Source organism: Palaemon carinicauda, chromosome 22 (assembly GCF_036898095.1).
Source record: "Palaemon carinicauda isolate YSFRI2023 chromosome 22, ASM3689809v2, whole genome shotgun sequence".
NCBI lineage: Eukaryota > Metazoa > Arthropoda > Malacostraca > Decapoda > Palaemonidae > Palaemon > Palaemon carinicauda.
This window is the reverse complement of record NC_090746.1, coordinates 99,329,237-99,339,436: the sequence shown is the minus strand read 5'-3', so window position 1 is coordinate 99,339,436 and position 10,200 is coordinate 99,329,237.

The window sequence follows — 10,200 nt, the reverse complement described above, 5'->3', positions numbered from 1 at the left end:
CAGGAAAATTTTCTTCAAGGCAGATTTAATGGTCGTAATAGTGTTAGCTGCCAAACCTGACTCGAACAAGGTCCTGAAAAAGGTAACTGTTAGGTTTAAAGTCATAAAGACAACATTAGAATCCTTCAAAAACTTTGCTAGTTTTTTGACCGCTGAGTCATATTAACGAAGAGTGGAGTCTCTCTTATCTGATTCTAAGAATAAAGTATTCTGGGGATCTATGTTAGCCCCTTTGTGGGCTGCAAACTTCATGAAGTCCATACAGTTAGGGCGTTCCGAATGTTTGAGGAAGCGAACACAGTGCGTGTTTGTACTATTTGGGTCAAAGTCGGGTTGGGAATCTGGCGAGGGTGGAGACTCAGCTCCAGTAAAAGAGGAAACCAATTGCTCTTGGGCCAATTGGGGGCCACCAAGGCTACTTGACCTTTGAAGGTTCGAAGTTTGTCCAGCACCTTCATCAATAGGTTCACCGGTGGGAAAAGATAAATCTTTTCCCAGGTGTTCCAGTTCAGAGACATGGCATCTGTGGCGTAAGCCCGAGGGTCCAGGTTGGGGGCCACATAACATTTCAGTTTGTGGTTGGACTCCGACGCGAAGAGATCTACCTGGAGGTCCGGTACCTGGGAGAGGATCCACTGAAACGATTTCCGGTCTAGTGACCATTCTGACTCCAACGGGGTCGTCCTTGAGAGTGCGTCTGCCACAACGTTCCGAACTCCAGCCAGATGGACAGCTGATAGGTGCCATTGGTTCGAGGCTGCTAGGGAAAAGATTGCTACCATCACATGGTTGATGGTGCCTGACTTGGAGCCCCCTCTGTTTAGGCAACGGACTATAACTTCGTTGTCGAGAACTAGTCTCAGGTGTTGCTTCTTGGCCGGGGAAAGACGTTTTAGAGTTAGCAAGACCGCCATGGCTTCTAGGACGTTTATGTGGAACTGTTGGAACATTGTGGACCAAAGGCCCTGAACCTTTCTGTGTTGAGAATAACCTCCCCAACCTGATAGGGAGGATCCGTGTGGATGACTATCTTTGGGGGAGGGTACCGTAGCGGGACCGATTTCGACAGGCTCTTGGTGGTTGTCCATGGGAGAAGCCTCTTCCGAAGAATGGGAGGAAGACGGGTCATCTTGTCTCGAAATTTGTTGTTCGCTCTGGAGCGCCAAACCCGGTTTATGTCCTTCAGTTTCGCTTTCAGAAGAAGGTCTGTCACTGAAGCGAATTGTAGGGATCCTAGGATCTTTTCTTGGTTCCTTCTGGATGTTATCTTTTCTCCGAGAAAGCGTTTGGTATTCTTCGCAATCTCTATTCTCTTGGACCTGGGAAGACATAGGGTGTGAGAGCATAGGTCCCACTGTAATCCCAGCCACTGAAACTTGGTCTTCGGTGTTAGGCGGGACTTTTTGAAATTTATTTTGAATCCCAGAGACTGAAGATACTGGATCACTTTGTTTGTCGCTTTGAGACAACCCTCGATGTTGTCTGACCAGATTAGCCAATCGTCCAGATATGCGACGACTTGGACCCCTTGGGTTCGAAGTTCTTGAATGACTGACTCCGCCAGTTTCGTGAAGATTCTGGGCGCGATGTTGAGCCCGAAAGGCGTCACTTTGAACGTGTAAGCCTTGTTGCCTAGTCTGAATCCTAGGAATGGGCGGAAATGTCTCGCTATTGTCACATGATAGTAAGAATCGGTAAGATCGATGGAGGTGGTGACGGCCCCACGGGGAAGTAAGGTCCGTACCTGCGAGACGGTAAGCATGTGAAACTTGTCGCATTGAATGAACAAGTTTAGCCGGGAAAGATCGAGGATGACTCTCCGGCTGTCTGAGTCTTTTTTCGGGACGCTGAATAATCGACCTTGAAACTAAAGATGTTTTGTTTCTTTGATCGTGTTCTTGCGCAATAGATCCTGGGTAAACAGGATCAGATTCGGTGTCGGGAGTTGATGGAATTTGTTCGGTGGAGGAGGCCCTTCTATCCAACTCCACCCCAAGCCCTTGGAAACTATGCTGAAGGCCCAAGGACTGAACCTCCAGCAACTCCTGAACGCATAAAGCCTCCCTCCTACCTGAAGAATCTCAGTAGGTGGAGGATTTTCTGCCACGGCCTCCGCGTGGTCCCTTTCCTCGGGAGAAATATCTCCCCTTGCCTCTGTTCTGAAAGGAGCCTCGTGAACCAAGGCCCCTGCCTCGCTGGTATCCTTGAGAGGAACCCCGGGACTCATAGGCAGGGTTATAAGCCGGTGAGGTGAACGAACTCGAAGCCACCTGGCTTTTAGGAATGAGAACATATTCCTCTTGGGGCTGAGGCTTGGAGGTGGAGGGTTGGATGGGCTGAGCAACCGGGACCGGCTGGACTACCTGGAGAGGTTGACGGAACTGGGCAGAGCTATAAGGACGTAGCCTTTTCCTGCCCCGGGATTGAACGTTCGACTGTTCGAACTTCTGTTTGGGAGTGAGACCCCAACGGACTTTGAGACTCTGGTTCACCCTGGCAGCTTCGCTTAACACCGAGTTGACCATGTCCTCCGGGAACAGGTCTGGGCCCCAAGGGGAGGCTTTAATGAGTTTATTCGGCTCATGGCGGATAGTAGCCTCTGATAGAACATGTCTACGGCAACGTCTTCTGGCCACCAAGAAGTCATAGCAATCCGATAACAAGGATTGTAAGGTGGCCTTTGTCATGACCTTAAAACCGTGTTCCTCCTCATAGGTGGGGGAAAACATCTCCGCCATCGTCGAGACGTTTAGGCTCCTGCTAAACCTAGACCGGGACTCGAACTAGAGTCGAATTAAGGTTTCAGGAAGTCGTTCGCTAAATTGCGTCGACGCACAATCAGCAGATAACTTACCAGAGGTAAATGTCGACTGAATGTTAAGCCAACATTCGTTATCTGATGGGAGCAGAAGAGATGTAGGGTCTGTCTCCCGAAGCTGGGGCAAAGGTTTGTCTTCGGCCACTGCCTGAAGAGCTAAGTCCACCATCTTGGTGATGCAAGGAGTAGGGGTCTGCTCGTCCACAAGAAACATAGTGTATGTGCTCTTGTGGGGAGTCAGCATGGTGTTCGTGCAACCCCACACGTTCAAGGTTCTAACCGAAACAGACTGAGCCTGTTCTTTTGGGAAGATAACGGTCTCCTTAGGGACCTTATCTAGCCGGACCAGAGCTTCTTCCGTTAGCCGGGCGAAGCCGGGGAAGGGGAATTGAAGGCCGGGAGGGAAAAATTCAAAGTCCTCAATGGGCCGGGTTCCAAAGCCTTCAATCGTCAACATCCCGTCAGTGAAAGGGCAGTGGAGCGCCATTTTCCACGGGTTATTTTTAGTGAAAGGCGGGAGTTTTGAGGCGTCCGGGATGAGGAACTGCTGTTGTTGAGGCAGGCCTCCTTCTAAGGTGTCCAGTCTCCTGGTAACGGCAGATAGCATTGAGCTAATCTGTTCTGAGACAACCCTTGACATCATATTAGTGAGGGCCACCGGGTCAAAGTTGGCCGGGGCAACTGAGGAAGTTGGCTACACTCCCGGGTCCTGGGAAGTAGAGGAGGTGCTAGCTGAGCCACTTGGGGCTCCGGAGAGGGAAGTCTTCTTTGACTTGGTTGTTTTGTTAAGTGTAGGATTCTTGCGAGTCCTAACTAAGGGTCTCTTCTGAGACTTAACCTTGGGAGGAACCGGGTGTGATCTTGGGGTAGATTCACGGTTCCCATCAAAACCTAGAAAGGAAGTAGTATTAGATGCCGAAGAAAAAGAGGGGCTAAGAAGAGGGATCTTAGTGCCGGACCCACCTGCCTCACCTACCTCCTTACCTGTCTCCGGTTCGTCCAAAACCATGGGTTCCAAGTCCAGATTCAGAGCAGCAACATTGTCCTCAATGGGGTCGGGGTCGACACCAAGGTCAGTATCCTGATCGAGAGCAAGGTCCAGGGTTGCTGTAATGTCGTCAATAATAGGGGCTGCCACTTCTTTAGGCACTGCTGCAGAAGATTTTGCGTTGGGATAGATCAGGATGCAGTAATCTTCCGATAGGACGTAAGGTTTCTTGGCCTTAACGTTACGGGCGAAGCCGCCTACCCAAACTTTCAAGGTGGCTCTTGCTGTGGTCTTAGCCGCTTGAGAACTCTGAAAGAACGGGGATAAGGTTAGCAAACCCGGGAGACGGAGCCGAGAAATGATAACCAAAGGTTTATTATATAAAGCAAGAGGAATGTAAGTAGAAAATTGACCTATAGAGGACTCACCGATTCCGAAGAGAGGGTGGAGACAAGGTCATAACAGACAAGGCAGTTGTCGGGGTGCCAAACTATCAGGTCATCCATTTGAATCCCACAGTCGGCGTGAGATCTACAGACCTAATGGCCAGTGAAACGCGGCCGCACAGGCTGTCATCCGACAGCGAACCACCTGTAAAAAGGAATAGTCTATGAACACCTTCTTAATATCTCTAGAAGGGACCCTGGAGGATCCTGACCTTTAAATTAAAGCAAAATGCCTAGTCTTAGACTAAACATGCAGAGAACCTTAGACTATTCCAAGAGGAATCCCGGGAGAGCCGGGGATGAGAAAAGGATGTATAAATAGGGGATTGAATAGTAAAAATATAGTAGTCCCGGGGCTGGGAACAGAAAAACTTAAAGTAAACTTAAGTAAACTAGAGTAAACTTAAAAGTTACATCCTTAAAATACATATAATAACAAACTCCTATTATTATTATGATCTAATACATTAACGTCCGTGAGAATATAGGGTTCCCGTAGGGAGAGTAGGAATCATAAACTGTGTCAGTGTCATCAGATCCGGCAGTATTGTAAGCCCGGAGGTCCCGAAGTCTGATGACGGGAGGGTACGGTGGGAGAATGTTGGGGGAGCCAAGGGGTCCCCCAACGAGACTACCGGACGTACCGGGACGAAGGTAATGATTCGTGCAGAATGCTATGATTGTAGGTTAATATGTCTTAGTACGAACGATAATGGCAGGAGGTACCGTATGATGGGGACACTCCTAACATATAGATAAGGTCTCATTCCTAATTCCATTAAGCTAAAAGCAAAAGCCATACTAAGAAGGCTTTAAGTAGACTGCCCGATTACATGGATAGGGCACGTGATATAGTCCCCGGCGGTCCCGACCCTCCCCCTCCCCCGACTGATGGCCAATCGAGACGACGGGAGGGGGGGGGGGACGAGAACCGCCCGGGATGAATGAGACTATGTAGCACCCCGTGAGATAATCTCGGTCCTCAGTATGTCGGAATGTTGAGGGAAGACTGAGGAACAAGCATGCTTGGCCCGTATTGTCATAGCCAACAACCATCGAGTAAGAAGAGAGACGTGCTCTGGGGGGGTGGGGGGTGGGAGGGGGTTTGTACAGGGGAATCACGTGGACAGGTGGTGGTAGGCAGGGCTACCAACTGGAGATCCCCTCAACACAACATGGAAAATCCCAAAAATATGATCATAATGGAGTGTGACAAAAACAATATGAACTGTTAAAAATACTTAAAAGTAAATAATGAAAAAAGCGTAATCACGTAAAAATGGCTAGGCATGCTAAGTTAATATGGCAAGAGAGGGACTCGAGCGAGTGGCAAGGGAGGAGGCACGACGTCATCTCAGAAGATGGAAAACAGGGGTACCAACCTTACTACTGAAGCGGGTAGATACCGAACAGTAACACAAATAAAGAGCTACGCGAGTCCCACTCGAACCAAAACGTAAAACTATGTGGAGCGAAAATAAAACTAATAGTCAATATAACATCAAAGTGAAATGCTCCTAGAAAAAAAAACAGCAAAACAGTTCCCGCGGGAACGCTATCCACTATATGCACGAAGGCAGGCATGCCAACATAACTGAGCCTTAATGATACGCTAACACTGATACCATAGTATTATAATGATAATGATACGCTAAAGTTGCAAGAATATAATCGGTGTAAAGGTAGAATCTCCCAAAAAGTTCGAACGAATAACAATAATGAAAAGAACAACGAACGAACTAGCGAGTAAGGGCAGGACCGTGGAACCATGAACGGTTAGAAGGAACGCTAACACTATAAAACACTTCTGAATTAAGGGTTACACTGCCCATTCACGCTTAAAACTCATGGATAAAGTACTTAACTTCGATGGAGTAACTTGGGATTCCGCCATCGATGCCTAGAGAGGGGAAAATAATGCAAAAAAAAAAAAAAAACACCGAGAAAAACAAAACCAACTAAACCGTATCAGGTGCTAAAAAGGAGTGCTGGGCAAGCGTGGGTCGAGTTAGTAGTACTAGTCTGCGCGGCAGGGGAGGTTGAACTGCACCTCACTATTGAGGGATTTTGAAGAGGAGATATCTAAATGGTACGAGACCTCTGGTCTGTTACGCCCTAGATTATACCGACACCAATAGGTGAGCGAGCTAGTTCAACCTAGCATTCCTATGCATTTTTTTCTCTGGTAATATTTTAGCAGTTATATTTCTTAGAAATGGTGCTATAGGAGCATATCACTGGCCGGCACAGGTTGAGCCCAGAAATGACATATTAAGAGGTTATGTCAACATACATAATCCTTCAAGCTCTACGAAAAAAAGTTTAAACGTAGGTCCTCAACTTGCAAATTTAATATGTTTCAATCAGCTGATAGAAAGTGGAATTGTTCGTAATTCAGATAAATTTTGTCGTAGGGTAGGCCTAACCTAACTCCCATGCATATGATTTCCAGCTGCAAAAGTCAACAAAAAAAGTCCCGTATCATAAAAAATAAATATCAGGTTAATGTAAATGTTTTGTTTACTGTATAAAATTACATTATATGGCTTTATTACAATATTTTCTTATCCCGTTACACTACAAATTTTCAGTTGGAATTGTGTTAGTGTATCTGAATGTTTGTACGCTGAGGAAACTCCGGGTATATTAAAAGAAACACAAAGCTTTTTCCACAGATTGATTTACCACCACCTGAATTCTGCAGTTTAAATAAATACACCCAACTGCCAATTGTACAGGTACTAAACAGGTGTCCTGCAACTCTCCCGTAGTATATGGTTCAAGAGGTGCACTTTACTCAAGGACGTAATATAAAATCTGGAATACTACTTGAAAAATGATATTTTCATAATAAAATAAATTTTTGAATATACTTACCCGCTGGTTATATAAAAGAGCTGAAGTCCCTGACGCCAGGGCAGAAAATTCAAATCTCGCGCTATCGAAGATACGCCAGGTGTACCAACCGCACCCTAGCGGTAGAACAGGTGGAACTACACACCAACTCCAGTTCTTCCATGCCTCATAGCCATACCATAGGTAGTCTCTAGAGGGGAGGAGGGAGGGTGTTAAATTTATATAACCAGCGGGTAAGTATATTCAAAAATTTATTTTATTATGAAAATATCATTTTTAAATATAAAACTTACCCGCTGGTTATATAAAAGAGCTGATTGACACCCCTTGGTGGCGGGTCAGAGACAGCTACATACAGAAAATTCACTTAAGGGTTACATACAATAAACTTAAGCCGTTCTCACCTGATAAGGAAGCTGACAGCAATGATACTCTGCCTCATTTCGTCCGCTATCCTAAGAGATCCAGTAATCCACTCGGGCTGAAAATCTCTAGGAGCTGTCAAACGGTACAAACACCTATAACATGACAGGACCTCAACCAATACCCTTGTTCCGGGTGCACTCAAGGAACAAATTGACCACCTAGCCAAATCAAAGATTGCGGAAGACTGACGCCCAATCTCCACAAACAACCATAACAAACGAGTTCCAAGAGATAGAAAAGGGGTATTAGGAAAAAAGGGAACGTAGTGGTAGATCATTCACCTACTATCGCATTAGCCGCTATAAAAGGACCCAACGTAAAAAAGTCCTCATAGCGAGTCTGAACATTCTTCAAATAATGGGATGCAAAAACAGACTTACTTCTCCAAAATGTTGTATCCATCAGACTTTGCAGAGAACGGTTCTGTTTAAAGGCCACTGAAGTCGCTACCGCTCTGACTTCATGTGTCTTGACTTTGAGGAGCCTCTGATCCGACTCATCACACTGAGCATGAGCTTCTCGAATCAACAATCTAACGAAAAAAGACAAGGCATTCTTGGACATGGGCATCGAGGGTTTCCGGACTGCACACCACAGAGCGTCTGAGTTACCTCTCAGATTCTTAGTTCTGTCCACATAAAACTGTAGAGCTCTAACTGGACAGAGAACCCTTTCCAATTCATCGCCAGCCAAATCAGAAAGGTTAGAAATCTCGAAGGATTTGGGCCATGGTCGAGAAGGGTTTTCGTTTTTGGCCAGGAACCCCAGTTGCAAAGAACAAATGGCTTTCCCATTCCGAAAACCAATGTTCTTGCTTAAAGCGTGAACTTCACTAACTCTTTTCGCAGTGGCGAGGGTAACTAGAAAAAGGGTTTTCAAGGTTAAGTCCTTAAATGAAGCCGAGTGTAAAGGCTCAAATCTGTCACTCATGAGAAATTTAAGGACAACATCCAAATTCCAGGCGATGGGAGCCGTTTGAATCTTCTTGGTCGTATCAAAAGACCTAAGTAAATCTCGTAGATCTTTATTATCAGAAAGGTTTAGGTTCCTGTGTCGAAAAACCGTCGCCAACATACTCCTGTAACCTTTAATAGTCGATGACGAGAAGTTATGCTTAGCTTTAAGGTCCAAGAAAAAATCTGCTATTTGGGAAAGCGATGTACTGGAAGAGGAAATCGCGTTAGTTCTACACCATTCCCTGAACAACTCCCACTTGGACTGATACACCTTGATGGTTGAAGACCTTCTTGCCCTTGCAATTGCCTTGGCTGCCTTCTTCGAAAATCCTCTAGCTCTAGCGAGTTTTTCGATAGTCTGAAGGCAGTCAGACGTAGAGCTCGGAGGTTTTGATGATTTCGGGCCAAGTGAGGTTGTCTGAGAAGATCGGGTCTCATGGGAAGGCTTCTCGGGACATCCACCATCCATTCCAGTACCTCTGGAAACCAGCTCCTTGACGGCCAGAACGGAGCTATCAGTGTCATTCTGGTCTCCTCGTGTGAAACGAACTTCTGAATCACTTTGTAAAGGATCTTGAATGGAGGGAAAGCATAAACCTCCATGTGTGACCAGTTCATCAGAAAAGCGTCTATGTGTAAAGCTTCGGGGTCTGGAACCGGAGAGCAGTAAAACTCTAGCCGTTTGGTCTTCGCGGTGGCAAAGAGATCCACGAGAGGTCGACCCCATACCCGCCAAAGACTCTTGCAGATGTCCGGGTGCAGAATCCATTCTGTGGAGAGAACCTGACCTTTCCTGCTGAGTCTGTCTGCGCTCACATTGTTGACCCCCTGGATGAACCGCGTCAAAAGAGTCACCTTCCTTTCCTCCGCCCAGATGAGGAGCAGTCTTGCAATCTCGAACAGAGGCCAAGAGTGGGTCCCGCCTTGTTTCGCAATATAGGCCAGAGCTGTCGTGCTGTCCGAATTGACTTGGACTACCTTGCCCCTGATCTGCTTTTCGAAGCCGATGAGAGCCAGATGAATAGCTAAAAGCTCTTTTTGATTGATGTGGAGAGAGGTTTGCTCCACCGTCCAAGTCCCCGAAAGTTCCTGCTTCTCTAGAGTGGCTCCCCACCCCGAGTTGGAGGCGTCGCAACAACACGAGGTTTGGGTTCCTCTGAAGTAAAGACAAGCCTTCTTTCAGTCTGGGCTCGTTGTTCCACCATTGAAGATGAGACTTGATGGAAGTCGAGATGGGAATGCAATCCCTGTCGAGGCTGTCCCCTTTCTTCCAATGGCGGTTGAGATGAAACTGAAGAGGACGCAAGAACAACTTCCCCAGGGTCACGAACTTCTCTAACGACGAGAGAGTCCCCAGAAGACTCATCCAATCTCTGACGGAGCAAAGATCTCTCTTCAGGAACGTTTGTACTTTTAGGAGGGCTGCTTGGATTCTCACCGACGACGGAAAAGCCCGAAAACTCCGACTGTGAATCTCCATCCCCAAATAAAGAATCTCCTGGGATGGAATGAGTTGTGATTTTTCCGAGCTCACCAGGAGACCCAGTTCTCTGGAGAGATCCAAAGTCATCTTGAGGTCCTTCAAACAACAATCGGCTGAGGAGGCTCTTATCAGCCAATCGTCCAGATACAGAGAGGCCCTGATTCCCCTCGAATGCAGCATGCTTGCCACGTTCAGCATGATCTTGGTGAACAATAGAGGAGCCGTGC